Raw genomic sequence first — 18,775 nt, forward strand, 5'->3', positions numbered from 1 at the left:
CCCGAAAGATTCTTCAAAAGATCTGGGTATGGCAATGGATGGACTGGGCCATCAGAAGAAGATTGGTTTGATTACCCAGAACCTCTCCCTAGAGCAGTATTTGAAAAGGTTCATCTGCGTAAACAAACTAATCATCTCAAGCATTATGAAAATCTTCCTCAGGAATATCAACGTAAAAAATATAATGCTAAAGTCTTTGCCAGCATCCATTATGATTATCGTACATCTAATGGATATAGAGGACCAAGGATGAGTCGTGGATACTCTAGGTTGATGTGGGTTCCAAAGTTGACTGCTAACCCCCAAGGACCCGAAACTAAATGGATACCTAAAAACACATAATCTTTGATGCAGGAAAAACAGGTCATATGGTATGTTGATAGTGGATGCTCAAGACATATGACTGGTGATAAAAAAATGTTGAGCAACTTTAAAGAAGTAGATGGACCCAAAGTTATCTTTGGAGGAGAAAACAGCGGCAAAACTCGTGGAAAAGGGGACATCATCAAAAAGGGAATAACAATACAAGATGTCTCTTATGTTGAAGGACTGAAGTTCAATCTCCTAAGCACAAGTCAATTTTGTGACAAAGGATACAAAGTAGAATTCTTCAAAGATGAATGCAAAATCGTGAACACGAAGGATGGCAAAACAGTCTTAACGGGTCAACGAAAGAAGAACATGTATGTAATATCCTTAAATTCTTCTAACGCTAATGTTTGTCTTGTGGCTAAAAGTAATGCAGATCTCAATCAAGAATGGCACAACAAACTAAGCCATCTGAACTTGAAGACGATAAACAAGCTTGCCAAAAGAAATCTCGTGAGAGGGCTACCCGAAGTATCTTACACGAAAGATAAAATATGTGAAGCATGTCAAAAAGGGAAGCAATTCAAGTCATCTTTTAAGTCAAAAGATATAGATGCAAATTCTCGATCTCTAAGCGTTCTACATATGGATCTCTTCAGACCAGTAGATCCAGCAAGTTTGAGTGGAAGAAAGTATACTCTTGTTATAGTAGATGACTACACAAGATATACATGGGTACTTTTCTTGAAGAAGAAAAATGAAACAGAAACAGCTCTTCCAAATCTTTTGAGACAACTTCAAACAGAAAAGGAGGTCAAAATAATTCGAATAAGATCAGATCAGGGAACGAAATTTGTCAACAAAGTCATAAAGGAATTCTGTGCGCAAAATGGAATTTTTCATCAACTCTCGGCAGCACGAATTCCTCAGCAAAACGGAGTGGCCGAAAGGAGAAACAGAACCTTGAAAGAAGTTGCACGAACGATGATCTCGTACTCAGGACTACCTAAGAGATTTTGGGCCGAAGCCATAAACACGGCATGCTATACGTCCTTGCTCTTATTATTGGTGGGCATGTTTTAGCATGAGTGCCGGTAGGTTGAACTTGATTTTATGTTTCAGTAGATAGGCAAAGGTGCACTCTAAGCTTCCTACGTCCTTGCTCTTATTATTGGTGGGCAAGAGGCTATCGGTTACAATCATAACCAATATCTTTTGCTCCGCCGATAGCCACTTCCGGTTGGGTCGCGTGGCCGAGGTGAACCCGTCCTCTTTCCCGAGTAGGTACCCGAGGTAGTCCTTGTACCCCGTGTGTTGGGTATCAATCCACCCCTTTCGGTCGTAGTTTGACACACCCGTGGTGGTCAATTTCAAGAGTTTGTCCAAACGGCCTTCGGAGAGCACAATTTCCTTGCCGCGGACCTTGGTGGTGATTTCTAGTTTGTCACCTTGTTTGGTGGCTACAAGATGTTGATAGAATTCTTTCACCAATTCGGGGTACGTATCCCCCTTGATGGTGAGATATGTTTCTAAAAGCCCTTGGTGTTTAAGCACATCAACCAATTCCGGAGAGAATTGGTCGGGTTCAAGGGCTTTACCTCCGATCACGGTGTAATCGGCGTTGCTCCATTCCGGGGTGCGGGTTCCGAGGGGTTTCTTCGGCATTTTCTTTTCCTTTCAAGTGGCGTTTTCCGGCGAGTGCTCCGGTGGTGTGGCTTTTCCGCCGACTTTTCCGGTAGGGCTCCGGTGGTGCGTTTTTCCGTGCGGCAAGGTGGGCAGCGGTGAGCTGTGCTCCGGTGGTGGCCTGGCGAGGGGAGGAGGTGGCTTGGCGAGGGGTGGTGACGGGTGCTTGGGCGAAGAGTGGCAGCGGGCGGCGGCTGGGTGTTCGCCGGGCGAAGGTGGCGGGGTGCTGGTGCGGCGGTGTGGGACCGGCGGGGAGAGGTTGACCGGCGGCGGCGTTAGGTTTGGTGGGGATGTCGAGCGGTTTGGGGGGTTTCTCCGGTGGGGTGCGGCGAGGGGCGTGAGGGAGAGTAGGGAAGGGAGTGGAGAAGAAGAAGGAGAAAGGGAAGAAGAAGAAGGGTTTTTGATTTGGGGATTTTGTGGGTTTTTAGGGATTGTAGGGGCTTTAACAAGGGAGTGTTCCCTTGAGGTTTCAAGAAACACTCATGGGCTAGTGGTTAGAGTCTTGTCTTTTAAGTGGAAGGTCAAGAGTTCAATTCTCATTGGCAACACTAGGCCTTATGATGATGGGGCCCTTGTCTTTTTCCTTCTTTTGTCTTCTAGTGGTGAGACTTGGCTAGTTTGCACAGTTTTAGTTCTACCCCCCCGTAAATAAGACCGAATTTTGAACCGATCTTTTATTTATAATATCTTCGAAGTAATTAAGCTAAATAAGTAGTTCTACCACGAAGGTTATTACAAGAAATTGCCAACCTAACCTAGACAGAATTCGTCTTCTTGGCTTTCTCCCATGGGGTTTGCGTGGTCCTCGTCTTCTGGGCTTGGGTTTCCTTCCTCGAGATTGCTCTCGTTCCCGAGGTCGGCTTGAGTGCGGTTCTTGACGAATATTTTTCCGGGAGCGTCGTAGTTTCCTTGATGAGCGGTGCCCCCATGTTGTCCCATGGTGGCAGTGCGTGGTCTTTGGGGTTGGGTGCAAAGGAAGGCCTTGTGTCCTTCCTCTCCGCAGTTGAAGCATCGCAAGGGTTTGCCCATGCAATCCTTGCCTCTATGGTTCTTGTTGCATTTCGGGCAAGGAAAGCTCCTGGCGCTAGCGTCGTTGTTCCACGGAGGTGGCCTTTGGTTGGTCAGGTTACTTGGTCTTGTGTTGGCGTCGCTTTTTGTTGTTTTTACTGGTGGTGCCCCTCCTCCGGGGTTCCTCTTTCGCATTTGCTCCTGAACCCCGCGTTGGAGTAGTTGGATTCGGTAGAGGTTAGCGGCACTGGAGTAAGCCTCGTTGAGAGTCCGAGGTCTGCTTACCACTAGTGCTTTTCGGGCTTCAAAGTTGAGGTCCGATACGAATCTCTCTATTTTGGTTACCTCGGTGGGGACTAGTTCGGGTGCGAAGCGTGCTAGTTCAAGGAATCGTCTGTGGTATTCCATAACGGTAGTTGTCCCTTGTTTTAGATGGAGAAACTCTTCGTACATGGAGGCTCTCACGTGTGTTGGATAGAATCTCTCTCGTAGTCGCGTTTTGAGTTGTTCCCAGTTGAACCCTGGTTCTTGTTGGTAAGTGGGACCCTCGTGGATCCACCAGAGATCGGCCTCGTTTCCGAAGTAGAACGCGGCTATCTCCACGCGGCGCTCTTCTGGGCATTCCACTAACCCGAGAATTTTGTCAAGGGTTCGGATCCACTCCTCCAGGATTACAGGATCCTCCTCTCCTGAGAACGTGGGTGGTCGGTGGTTAGAGACTTGTCGGGCGAAGTCTGCGTTTGCGTTCGACGGAGGTGGTGGGGGCCTGTCGTTGCGGAGAGCCACGTCGCTTAGTGCTTGGGCGACTTGTGTTAGTTGTTGTAGCGTTTGGGTTAGGGGGTCGTGCGCGGCGGGTTCTGGGGTTCTTGATTGTCTTCTGTTGGGTGCCATGTTGTCGTCGTCCTGGGCCAATGTTTATAAGAACGTTAAATTGGGGCTTGGTGTCCTTTTTCATGATAACGGGGGAAAGTTTTCTCCAGGTAAGGGAGGTTATGTGAGGGTTTCACAATCTCACAGCGTGTCCTAAGATTCCTGAATCCTATGTTCCTGAATACTTAGAGTTCGAGCCTATTGTCCTAAAGTCCGATCTTAAGAGTCTTATCCTAGGGTCAAACTTAGGCTCTGATACCAACTGTAACACCCCAGATTTTCAAGATATTTAAAACTTATAAAATAAAGGTGAAATCTCATTAAATCCCAAATAGGGTACGAGAGTACGGGGTGCTATGCCTCACCTGAGCTAGAGAACTCAGGTGCACAGGCTAACTAACTAATGTCTCAATAATATAAATGCATAAACATGGCACGCAGGCCGAAAGGGAAACTAACTACTTCTACGATCCAAGCTCTAGCGCACTCCAGTGACTTATTCTTCTGTGCCTGAAAGCCAAATATATCTGTTCAGCGAGAGATGCTGGTAACCCACTCCAACGCGTTGAAATACAATACATATATACATATATACATAGATATACGAAAAGTCATTTCGAAGCATGAAGATATATCCTAAGAGACTCTAGCTTTCAAATCAGGGAACCGACTCGACAGATAGGGGTACACACAATCAACAGTCATAATCAAGTATATACAATTCTCGACATAGGGCACAGTTATAAATAAACACAACCAATAATCACAATTAAACATGTATAGTTTACTAGCAAGAATCCTATGGTCACGTTTCCATAACAGTCGCAACATCAATCCTTCTTATCTCATCACATAGCACACTTTGTTGGCGCCACAGGACCAATCGCATGCCCATACATGAGGGTCAGTGCATATAGCTCTGACACGGCCCCGCAGCACCCTGCCCCGTCTCACATTACGGAGGAGCCGATCGCAACCGACTGATGGACCTTTGTCCTACATAATATTTATATACCTGACCGGTCTTTACCAGCCTGGTTAACAGTTGGGATGGTTCTCAGCCCATTCAACTGCACGTATAGTGGACCTTTGTCCTATATAATATTTATATACCTGACCGGTCTTTACCAGCCTGGTTAACAGCCGGTATGGTTCTCAGCCCATCCGACTGCACGTATAGTGGAACTTAGTCCTATATAATATTTATATACTTGACCGGTCTTTACCAGCCTGGTTAACAGCCGGTATGGTTCTCAGCCCATCCGACTGCCCGTATAGCCCGATTGATCTCAACCAATTCGGGGTGATATCCACACATAACACATAGCGAGCACATGCAACCCATATCAACACATTGGGAAGGGGGAAAACGTATAACGAAACTTATGCGTGGTCCTCCACAACTAAGAATACTCCTAAGGGGTTCATACTTCTTATACCTAGGTCAACGGGATACCAATTCAACTAGCATGCAATATATAAGACTCATACAACCTACGAACGGTACCCGAAATATCAAACTAGACATAGGCACGATGGACGGAGTCCGTTGGGACACCACGGGGGTCGGGGGAACATCAAACGGGGAAGCCGAAATCCCGGGTTGGGGTATTTTCCAGCGGGTAGCCGGTGGGTGAGGGTCCACCCGCCGGCTGCCCGCCGGCGTGCACTGTTCCGGGCAGCGGGTGCCCGGCGGGCAGCTGCCCGCCCGCCGGCTGCCCACTGCCGGGACTGCCCGACTTGGCCGCGGGTAGGTGGCAGGTCCCCTACCCCCACCTACCCCCACTGACTCTTTTCATCACCAAAAACGCCCCGGGAACCTTTGTGGAACCCGAAACCATGCTTAGACACTTTCAAACGCAATTGACAACAATACGTAGACAATTAACGGATCACAATCAAGAAACATACGACACATATCCTATCATGCTTTTCTAAACATAATTAACACCCGAACATGTGAATTCCCACCCAATATACCAAGAACAATACCACACGAGTTTCATGATACAACCTAGGGTTCTAATCACTTTTAAATCACAAGAACACAATTCATCTTTTAATATCAAGATTCGGTAGGAAAAATCATATACACCTCAAGATCATCATACGAACACCAAGAATAACGCATAATCATCAGGAACATCAAGAACACCATAAAATCCTTAATAACCTCTTATCATAAAGATTATCAAAAACATCAATCGAATCATAACACAATTATCAATATAACGAATCATCAACACACGATTAATATGGGGAATCCTAAGGGAGAATCATAGCTATAAAAATAGGTTTTGTTGAGACATGGGTTACCTCTTAGCCTTAATTAATTCCTTGGCTATGAAGGGTCTTTCTTTAAGCTTTCTTGCTTTCTTGATTTCTTCTAGGGGGATTCTTGGAGCTCTTTGGGGTGGTGGGGAGTTATTCTTGTGGGGGGTTTCTAGGTGCCTCTTAAGTCCCCTATTTATATATTTAGGAGTCCTAGTTTGGAACTAATATTATGGGCTTGCTAATTCTATTTCTTTTGGGACTAAGGATTGGGTTTAGGGATAAGGGCCCGTGGACTATGGTGGGCTTTTCCTAATTAATTATTGTGATTTAATTCTTTCTTTTGGGTAATTGATTAAATGATTTAATTGATCTTAGGGGTCGTAACACGGGGTGTTACAATTACTTCTCTTCGACAACGAGAAGAATGTTCTATCTGTCTGATTTGACAACATCCTAGGACAATAAGGACTTCATCTTATGGGACACACTTTTCAAGAAGCATTAAATGAAGATGTACCATCTCCTGAAGCTAAAGGACAAAACCTAATGCTTTCAATACCTTCAACGGCTACATGGTCCAACCTCATTAATGGAGCATTTAATGCATGAAGCTCCCCGGTCCTTGTCCAATGGTTAAAAGGTTCGAAAATTTCATCTCCCTCCAACGGATGAATTTTCATCACCTATATAAACCCACCTTCATCAACTAAGAAGGTGCTGGTTCATTCTCACTCGACTTATTTACTTGCAAAAGCTCTTGAACGCTCTCATTTTCCAAAAAGCTTTTGTGAACCAGTATTGAGGTGCTAAGTTACTTGAAGAAGGTTATTGATCATATTCTTACATCTCAAAAGAAGTCTTGCCATTTGTTTGAATCAATCATATCTCATAGTCAAGACTTCATCGTTGGAGAAATGAAGAAATCATTTTCTACCAACCTCAACTCAGGAGAAGAAGTTGATAGAGGCGGAGTAAACTCGAGGAGTTGAAAAACCTACGAAGGCTGTCCGGCTTAGTGATCAAGGAAGTCTTTGTGTAATTGTACTAAAGAGTGATAGTGCAATCCTTCCATCAGTTGTGGAAGAAGAGTGGAGTAGGCAACGTTAGCCGAACCACTATAAAATCTCTTGTCCCTTCTATCTCTTTACTTACGCTTTTCTTTTCTGCATTCGTATCATCCCATTTATCACCGTTACCGAAAGTTTTCCTAATTACGCAAACTCGTGCAAAGCATTTAAAACGAATCTATCTTATCCGCTGCGCCTAAACACCGAAAGGTGACGATTAGGGCTTTTCACGAAAAGAGTCTATTCACCCCCCCCCCTCTAGACTCTCATTACATTCTTTCAGGACCAACATATATATATATATATATATATATATATATATATATATATATATATATATATATATATATATATATATATATATATATATATATATATATAGAATTAAATTTCAGTGCGGATAAGTGTCTCCCGTGTGGTTGTGCGCGTGATTAATGTGAGTGAGTTTTGTAATTAATGTGCGTGAGTTTTGTAATTAATGTGCGTGAGTCTTGTGCTTAAGTTGCGTGATGTTTGTGCTTAATGCGCATGAGTGTGTATTGAGTTTTGTGCTTAATGTGCGTGCGTTTTGTATTTAAGGTGCGTGAGTCTTGTGTTTAAGGTGCGTGAGTTTTGTACTTAATGTGCCTGAGTGTGTACTTATGTGAGTTGTTGGTGAAACTTTAAGGTGCATGAGTTTTGTGCTTAATGTACATGAGTGTTGTGTTTAATGTGCGTGAGTTTTGTTCTTATGGTGCGTGAGTCGTGTGATTAATGTGCGTGAGTGTGTACTTAATGTGAGTTGTTGTTGAAACTTTAAGGTGCATGAGTTTTGTGCTTAATGTAACACCCTAGATTTTCAAGACTTTTAAAACTTATATAATAAAGATAGAATCTCATTAAATCCCAAAATACGATACAAAGAGTACGGGGTGCTATGCCACACCCGAGCCAGAGAACTCGGGTGCACAGGCTAAATTCTAAAACCTCAAACAGTATCAATACTAAATCATGGCACGCAGGCCGAAAGGGAAAACTATCTAAGCTATGCCCCAAGCTTCTAGCGCGCTCCAGTGATCTACTCGTCTGTGCCTGAAAGCCAAATATATCTGTTCAGCGAGAGATGCTGGTAACCCACTCCAACGCGTTGAAATACAATACATATAGATATATATATAGATATACGAAAACCATTTTGAACATGAAGATATATCCTACGAACTCTAGCTTTTAAAACAGGGATAGACTCATCAGATAGGGCTAAGCACAGACAGCAGTTAAACCAACATATATAGTTACAAACAGGCAAGACAGGTAAAGATAAGCATAATTGATGATCATAACCCAACACATGCGATTCCCAGTGTAAATCCCCTAGTCACATCCCCAAGATACTCATAACAACAACTCATCCGTTATTTCATCACATAGCACACTTTGTTGGCGCCACAGGACCAATCGCATGCCCATACATGAGGGTCAGCGCATATAGCTCTGACACGGCCCCGCAGCACCCTGCCCCGTATCGCAACACGGAGGGGTCGATCGCAACCGACCGATGAACCGCAGCTCATCATAGTTTGATCGCAACCAAACAGTGGACCGCAGCCCAAGAGTATGTCATCTGACCGCAGCCAGGAAAGTATGAACCGCAGCTCATGTAGAAACGTTTGATCGCAACCAAATGGTGGACCGCAGCCCAAGAGTGTAAATCTGACCGCAGCCAGCTTCTGAACCGCAGCTCAGGAATAACCAATCCGATCGCAACCGGATTGGGGTATCATGCACACATAACACATAGCAAGCACATGCAACCCACATTATCACATTGGGAAGGGGGAGAAAACGTATAACAAAACCTATGCGTGATCCTTCACATACTAAGAATAATCCTAAGGGGTTCATACTTCTTTCACCTAGGTCAACGGGATACCAATTCAACTAGCATGCAATATATAAGACTCATACAACCTTCGAACGGTACCCGAAATATCAAACTAGACATAGGCACGATAAACGGAGTCCGTTGGGACGCCACGGGGGTCGGGGAAACATCAAACGGGGAAGCCAAAATCCCAAAGTGGGGTTCAAACCAGCGGGTAGCCGGTGGGTGAGGGTTCACCCGCCGGTTGCCCGCCGGCGGCAGCTAATCCGGGCAGCGGGTGCCCGGCGGGCAGCTGCCCGCCCGCCGGCGTTGCCCAGGAAGGCCGCGGGTAGGTGGCGGGTCCCCTACCCCCACCTACCCCCCACTGACTCTTTCATCACAAAAACGCCCCGGGAACCTTTGTGGAACCCGAAACCATGCTTAGACACTTTCAAACGCAATTGATAACACACGTAGACAATTAACGGATCAAAATCAAGAAACATACGGCACATAACCTATCATGCTTTGTTAGGAATAAAGTGTAATGGTTTTGATATGCCAAATTTGTATTTGTAGATCCCCCAATTTTATTTCATAGGTCTAGTAGAGTCTTAGACCATGATCGGGAAATTATTTAATTATGAAAAGAGAAAAACAGAGGAAAATGGATGAAAATAGAAGAAGAAGATATAAAGCCAAAAATCAAGAATTTGTCTGGAGAAAATAACAAATTGAAGAAGAAGTTGAATGATATGAATTCACGTCGCTACTACTCAAAGAAGATATCCCAGAAGAATTTTCGTGAAGAAAATTAATATTGGAAGAATGCATGAAGTTGACTTAGAGATCAAGCATCTATGGAAAGAAAGAAGTACATCAAATGTGATTGGAGATTTAATCAAAAGCTGTACGGACGAAGTGGATGATGCTTGATATATAATCCGAAATGGCTCAAGTTTGAAACTCACCATCAACAATTTTACAAGGTAAAATTTGAGAAGTCAAATTAAATTAACCTGATGGAGTTGGGCGCTAGTTTAAGCTTTGGGCGCCGATTACAAGTGGAAATTGGGAAGCACCGATTACAAGTGGAAATTGGGAAGCAATTTCACTTGGGTGGCAATTGGGAACCAATGGCAATTGAGATGCAATTGCACTTGGGAGCCGATTTCAGAGAAAGTGAGATGCAATTGCACTTGGGAGCCAATTCAAAGGAATTGGGAGTCGATTTCAGAGAAATTGAGATTAATTGAAATTGGGAGCAAGTTTCAAATGGAATCAATTCAAGTTGGGAGTCAATGTAGAATTGAAATTGGGAGCCCTTCAAGTTATAGTATGGGATGCAATTCAGAATCAATTCAAGTTGGGAGTCAATGTAGAATTGAAGGGAGTCAATGTAGAATTGAAATTGGGAGCCCTTCAAGTTGTAGTATGGGATGCAATTCAGATTGAGATGAAATTCAAAGAGAAGTCCAATTTCGAAGTCAACATTGAGAAGTAATTGGAGCACCAGGAGATGTTGGGAGCCAATTATAAAGGAGAAATTCAAATTGGGTGCCAATTACAAACCAATTGAAATTGGGTGTCAATTACAAAGGAGAAATTCAAATTGGGTGGAGTCAAAGTCAATTGGGAGCCAATTACAAAGGAGAAATTCAAATTGGGTGCCAATTACAAACCAATTGAAATTGGGTGTCAATTACAAAGGAGAAATTCAAATTGGGTGGAAGTTCAAAGCCAGTTTGAAGTCTGAGAACACCCAGACGTGAGAATGAAGAAGATGAAGCAGAACACCCAGACGTGAGAATGAAGAAGATGAAGCAGAACTTACAGTGAAAAATATTCTCACAAGGAAATTACTAGTCTAACTAGTATGGGATTAAAATAAAGATTATTTTTGAATCCCAGAGATACAAGGACCACTTCAGAGCTAATCAGAAAAGCCATTCTACACCAAAACTGACATATTACTAGTCTAACTAGTATGGGATTAAAATAAAGATTATTTTTGAATTCCAGAGATACAAGGACCACTTCAGAGATAATCAGAGAAGCCATTCTACACCAAAACTGACATTTTTGCAGAAGATAAGATAAGATCTCTGACAAAAGATACAAGATTTCAAAAATGAGAGCGTCTCTTTCCAACGGACAGATTCTCATTACCAGCTATAAAATGATGAAGATGTGAAGACTTGAAGATCAAGGGAAAAAGGGGGAACTTACGAACAAGAGCAGTAGAGCAGATAAAAAATAAGAGAGCAGAAAATTCGAATTCATCAAAGGATCGAATAGAGCAATTAAGCTTAAAAGAGCTAAAATCTTCAAGTGTGAGAAAAAGAACTCAGAGAGCTTCAAGAGAAAAATATTCAGAGAGTTCTTAAACAGAGCAAAGCAGAGCAAAATATCAAGTGCTTTACTTGATATATTCAAAAAGAGAAAACACTCAGAGCTATCAACAGAAATCATTCCAGAGTGTTTATCTTCATCAAAGAGACCTGCGCATCATTGAAGATCATCTACAGAGTCTCAGAAGTTGGAAGCAAGACAACACTTGTTTTGGAGCAAAACAAGAGAAGGGAGGAAAGTAGCACGGAGCTGTGAAATCCTGGATTGTCACACGGAGCTGTGAGATCCGAAGCAGCAGTGTCGGAGGCACTGGGCGTGATTGGTGTGGGCTTGGTGATCAAAGCACCAGATCACGGGATACGTTTCTACCGGAGTGTGGAAGACGGGGGGAAAGTAACGCGGAGTTGTGAAATCCTGGGATAGTAGCGCGGCGACGTGAAACCCGAAGCAGCAGTGTGGTGTCACTGGGCTTGATTAGTGCGGGCTTTGTGATCAAAGCACTAGATCACGGAAATTCATTGTATCTTGGAACCAAGGAGTGGTAGATATAGTGAATTGGCTCTTGGAGAAAAGAGCAAGTGGAGTAGGAGGATTACACCACCTCGCGAACCACTATAATTGTCTTGTGTTCTTTACTGCTTTCTTTACATACCGCTCTTTACATATTCGCTCTCACGAAGATATACTGCTCACACAATCTCACACACACTTTATGGTCCACTGTGCACCATACTCTAACAATCTAGTTAAGAGTTTTGGTTTATCTCTGTCTTAGCAATTGTTGTGCTGTGCGAAAAAGTTTGAAAGTCTATTCACCCCCCCCCCCCTCTAGACTTTCACCTAACCTCCTTTGGGACGAACAATTGGTATCAGAGCCTGTAGCCTATTTGAGTCAGTTTATACCAACCTTTGGTATTAAAACACGTTGCCTAACTGGGTTAACTATTTTTGACTGCTAGGCTGATCCATTCTACAAAGTGTGTGAATTGGATTAATCTTTCATATATCTCGTGATGATGATGAAGAAAGATTTAGCTCAAAATCTATTATTCTCTCTTGATAAATTTGATGATTGGAAAGTTCGTGCTTCGATTTTGCGTGTAGCAAGAAGTGTTGATAGCTTCCGCCCAATAGCGTTTCGGGAGACCGGCAGCACTAATCATCACTCGTGCGGCTTCTTTGAGCGTCCGGTTTCTTCTTTCGGCAACACCGTTTTGTTGCGGTGTTCTTGCGGCAGATAATTGATGAGAAATTCCATGTGAATTGCAAAAAGCTTGTATAACTCCATTCACGAACTCGGTTCCGCGATCCGTTCGTATTTTTGATATTTGCAATTCTTTCTCATTTTGTAGTTGCTTCAACAGCTTCGGTAGAACTTGTTCAACTTCATTTTTCTTCTTGAGAAACACGGTCCAAGTGTACCTGGAAAAATCATCAACAACAACGAGAGTATATTTCTTACCACTTACACTTATTGGATCAACCGGTCCAAATAAGTCCATATGTAGTAAGCTTAGCGGTCTTGACGTTGACTCGTGTGTCTTTGATTTGAATGATGATTTGATTTGCTTTCCGCGTTGACATGCATCACACACTTGGTTCTTCTTGAAGATAATATCTAGCAAGCCTTCTACTAGATTTTTCTTTGCAAGCTGATTGATGGTCTTGAAGTTTAAGTGGTTGACTTTCTGTGCCATTCCCAATTAGCTTCATTCGAATTTCTGGCCATTAAGCACACTGAATCTTTGCTTGTGCTCCAATCAACAATATACATATTCTTTCGCCGTTTTCCAGATAAAATAATCTCATTTGTGAGCTCATTTTTTATTAGGCAATTATCTTTAGAAAATTCCACAAGATAGCCTTTATCACAAAATTGACTAGTGCTCAACAAATTAAATTTTAATCCTTCAACGAAAGAAACATCTTCAATCTTCAATCCATTTTTCTTGATCGTGCCAACTCCTTTTGTAATTCCATAATTTTGATTTCCTCCGAATATAACTTTTGGTCCATCGATTTCTTTGAAATTCACTAGATATGATTTATTTCTAGTCATGTGGCGTGAGCAACCACTATCGATGTACCAAACATCCTGCAAAAAAGATTAATTAACTTTAGGTACCCATATTTGCTTGGGTTCTTTACTGTTAGTGATTTTTGGTAACCAAACCCACCTTGATCTTATTGAATTAAGATGAGGCGATTTGTAACCATTAGAGACACGATAATCATAACTCACATTAGAAAATATTTTTGGCGCCGGATTTTGAAAATTATTTTTATATTTTGGCACCTGGGAAGAGAATGGTTGCTTTGGTCTATAAAAAGCATTACATCTATTGCACAACCAATCTTTTTGAGTGGGATAAAATCTCCCAACTTTATTTCTAGAAAAGCTTCCCTCTTTTCTATGAAATCTTTTTGCACTTGACTCTTTGGCATATCTTTGCTTGATGAATTTTTGTTGCTTTGCCGTAGTATAAACTTGTTTCGGCCTTTCAACATTCAACTTTGCATTTGATTGATAGCCCAAGTCCTTGTCTCATCGTGCTATTCTGACTTTTAACAAATTTTACCACTTGAACTTTATTATTTAAAGTAGTAGTAGAATTAGTCAGGTTTTGAGGGGTTTGAGAACATGTGGAGTCATAACCAATTCCGGTTCTATCTCCTGATGGCTTTTGCATGCTCACCATTTTATCTATAATTTTAGACGAATTAGTGAACGTAGCAATAGTAGCTCTAAGATTATGTTCTCTAACCTCTCTTGCTTTACACTCTTCTTGAAGATGAATATTTTCAATCTTCAATTTACTCACTTCAAGTAAAGCATCTTGCAATTTTTTATTCATTTCTTCTTTTTCAAGAATTAGAATATTATTGCGCTCCTTGAGTTGAGGATGAGTGAGCATAATCTCTTGACATTCTCGCATTAGATTGTCAATAGATTCACGAGAAAAAGAAGAATTAACAGAATTGAAAGAATTAGATGTTACCTCTTCTTCCTCTGCGTCAAGAGCCATAAGACAATCTTCACTTGTACTTAACTCAATTGACTTGCATATTAGCGTCGTATCATCATCTGAATATGAACTTTCATCGCTTGATGATGAATCCTCCGAATCATCAATTTCGTTTGGTTCGTTGCCAACGAGAGCTTTTCTTTTGTCGCGCTTGAACCTTTTGCTTTCGAATTTGTTCGGTGTAGATTCAACATTTTTGCCTTGATACTTGCTAACGATCGGACACGGACAATTTATTTTAAAATGTCCGGGTTTGCGGCAATTGTAGCATAAATCCTTATTTTCTTCGACTTTTTCTTCTTGTGTTATGCGAGAGATGAATTTTCCACGAGCAAAATTTTTGTTGTCTCCTTTTCGCATAAACCTTTTAAATCTTTTCACAAAAAAAGCAAATTGTTCGTCAGTCATAAAATCAACATTATTTTCTACTGACCTGGAGGTTGACGGTTGTTCGGCCATTAGAGCAGCATTTCGAGCTTCATGAACATCATCATCTTTGGCCTTCATTTCGAACTCATATGCTTTTAGATCACTAAATAATTTGTCTGTTGATAACATTCTTAGATCTCGGTGATCGCGCATAGCCGTAACCTTCATATCCCATGCAGATGGTAAGCCTCGTAGGATTTTGAGATTAATTTCTTTTTGGCTAACATTTTTGCCAAGATCACTAATCTCTCCAAGAACTTTGATCATTCGAGCTTCCATATCTGCAACACTTTCATTTGAGAGCATTTTGAAATCTTCGCACTTCTTCATGGCGATTGTGAACTTATTGTCTTTTTCTTGTTCATCTCCTTCGCCAATCTTGATGAGAGTTTCCCATATTTCTTTGGCAGTGGCACACTTTCGGATCTTCGGAAATATTGTATCATCAACGGCTTTGAATAGAATATCCTTGGCAATATTGTCAAGATTATTCCGCGTTCTATCGTCCGATGTTCATTCCGATTTTGGCTTTTGTACGTACTGTGGAGCATCCGGGGATATAACAAACGACGTATTGACTTTTAATATTTCGATAGGGCCAGTGGAAATAACTTCCCACATTTCATCGTGTAAAGCCGATAAGTGTACCTGTATAAAGGGAGAAAACCAAATATTGGTTATTTTCATATTTTTGGATGCAAATGCTTTATTCATATTAATGATAAATTGCATCTAAAAGCTTTTGATGAGCGTGCAGATGAAGGAATTTTTCTAGGATATTCAGCTACCAGCAAGGCGTACAGAGTTCTGAATAAAAGATCAATGGTGGTTGAAGAATCCATACACGTGGTATTTGATGAAAAATCACAAATCAAAAATGGCGCTCTGGACGAAGAAATTGCACAAAATGGTAACAAGTGTCATATTGATTTTTGTGATACTAATGATACGTGTGAAGATGATGTTTTGCAAGGAATAGATGAGTTGGAAATTAATTCTCTAGAAAATCCCATCCCTCACCCAGAAGAAGTTGGAAATTCTTTAAATAATAATTTTGGGAGTGATGCCTCACGTGGGAATGGAGATGCAGTACAAGTTGGTGATCCAATTAATGATCAAATTGCATGTGATGTTGGTAATCAATTTCAAGACAATTTAATTGATGAAATTCGAACCAACACTGCAAATTCACAACAAATGGATCCACCCAGTACCATGCACCCATTTCAACCATATTTAAGATGGCTCAAAAATCACCCTCTAGAATTAATTATTGGGAATATCCATGAAGGCATGAAAACAAGATCATCTACCATGGAAGCATTGTTCACGTGTTATCTATCTCAGATTGAACCGAAACAAATGGACGAAGCTCTTAATGATCCGGATTGGATAAATGCTATGCAAGAAGAGCTCGATCAATTCAAAAGAAATGATGTTTGGGAACTTGTTTCAAGACCGCCGAACCACAACGTTGTAGGAACCAAATGGGTCTTCCGGAACAAAGCAAACGAAGAAGGCGTGATTGTTAGGAATAAAGCAAGGCTCGTTGCAAAAGGATACTCTCAAGAAGAAGGAATTGATTTTGATGAAACTTTTGCACCGGTAGCCCGACTTGAAGCAATCAGAATTTTCCTAGCCTACGCCGCACACAAAGATTTCACCGTTTATCAAATGGACGTGAAAAGCGCATTCTTGAATGGTCTACTCGAAGAAGAAGTTTATGTCGAACAACCCCCAGGTTTTGAGGTAAAAGGCGAAGGTGATAAAGTCTACAAACTTAAAAAGGCATTGTATGGGTTGAAACAAGCACCTAGAGCTTGGTATGATACTTTGTCAATGTTCTTGATAAGCTGTGGATTCACCAAAGGCCTTGTTGACAAAACTCTATTTAGAATTCAAGATGGTGATCATATTTTATTAGTGCAAATTTATGTTGATGATACTATTTTTGGAAGCACTAACAATTCTTTGTGTGAGAAATTTTCGAAGCTTATGCAGAATAAATTCGAAATGAGCATGATGGGTGAATTGAATTACTTCTTGGGCTTACAAGTCAAATAACTGAAAGAAGGAGTATTCATCAATCAAGCAAAGTACACCTGCGACTTGATAAAGAAGTTTGGCCTTGATGGAAAATCAACGATCAAAATTCCAATGAGCACATCAATAAGGCTAGACAAAGATGAAGATGGAAAAGATGTCGATCAAACAAAATATAGAGGAATGATTGGTTCACTTCTATATCTTACTGCAAGTAGGCCGGACATTTCTTATGCTGTGGGAGTGTGTGCAAGATTCCAAGCAAATCCAAAAGAAAGCCACCTCACCGCAACAAAGAAGATCATACGATATCTGAAAGGCACAATCAATGTTGTATTGTGGTATCCAAAAGGTACAGATTTTACTCTAACGGGTTTTTCAGATGCGGATTTTGCAGGTTGCAAAATAGACAGAAAAAGCACTTCCGGGACATGCCAGTTCTTGGGGGGAAGGCTTGTTTCTTGGTTCAGCAAAAAGCAAAATTCCATCACAACTAGTACCGCCGAGGCCGAATATATTGCTGCAGGAAGTTGTTGTGCGCAAATTTTGTGGATGAAGCAACAATTGAAGGATTACGGAGTTAACTGTGATGACGTTAGTATTTATTGTGATAATACTAGTGCAATCGCTATCACTCACAATCCGGTGCTTCACTCAAGAACCAAACATATCGACATTCGACATCATTTTATAAGGGATCACGTTGAAAAGAAAAATCTGAAGATCGAATCTATCCCTACGGAAAACCAAGTTGCTGATATTCTCACGAAGCCTTTATGCGAAACGAGATTTTCAACCTTAAGGCACGAGTTGGGAATGATCGAAATGAGCTAAGTATCACTGAACTTAATCTCTCAATTTAAATTGATACTTCTGCTCAAAATTAATTGTTTTACGTGGATAAATTGTTTTATGTGTTTCTATGCATGTTTTTATTCAAAATATTTATGTGATAAAATTGCAATATGTGTTAGAAATTTATTTGTGTTTTTGCATGTGTTATTTAACGTGAGATCATATGCCATGCAAATTAATTTGATAAAATGTGCAATTCTTGATTTATTTGTTAATTTGCTTTAAATTGCATGTTTTAATGTGTTAATCAGTTTTTGAGTATGAGTTCATGTTTCTGTAAATTAACTAACTTGTTTGCATGAACAATTTGCTCTAAAAATGATTTTCCATGTTTATTTAATTATATATGTGCCTAATGTGATTTACCGTGTTTTATATGTGTTTCGTGCATATATATGATATAATGTGTTAAAATGCTTTAAGTTAATATTTTTCGTTTCTAAAATCTGTTTTTAGGATGCAAAATTTTATATAAAGTTGTTTCTAATTATAAATTAGGAATATGTGTGTTAATTGTGTTAATTTCCAAATTATATGTATTTTAATTAGGAATGCCGTGTGTATGTGTTTAATATTTTGGATGTGTGATTAATTATTTGTGGAGTAATTTTTGCTACTAATGAGATGTTTGAGTGTGTTTATATCTGTGGTACACGATTTTGAGAAGGAAATCAGGAGATAAAGGAGGAAAATTTAGAGTTTAATTGGGTATCAAACCTCCACCCAACCTAAACCTCCCCCCATAATCCTCTCCTATATCAGCACCCTTCCCAACCGATTCGTTCTCACTCAAATCGTCACCCTAATCCCTCATTAAATCTCCTAGAAACCGCTACCCATCACATCCACCGCTTTCTCGACCAATGAAGAGTCACGAAAGCACTCATCACACCTCTTGAAACCAAACGTCGGCTATATCCAGAGAAAACCTTTCAACCTCTTCATCATTAGGACACACGGTTCTAGCACCTTCCTAGGCCTATAAATTAGGACCTGAAGCAAACAAATCTGTGTGG

Source organism: Ipomoea nil, unplaced genomic scaffold, assembly GCF_001879475.1.
Source record: "Ipomoea nil cultivar Tokyo-kokei standard unplaced genomic scaffold, Asagao_1.1 scaffold2662, whole genome shotgun sequence".
NCBI lineage: Eukaryota > Viridiplantae > Streptophyta > Magnoliopsida > Solanales > Convolvulaceae > Ipomoea > Ipomoea nil.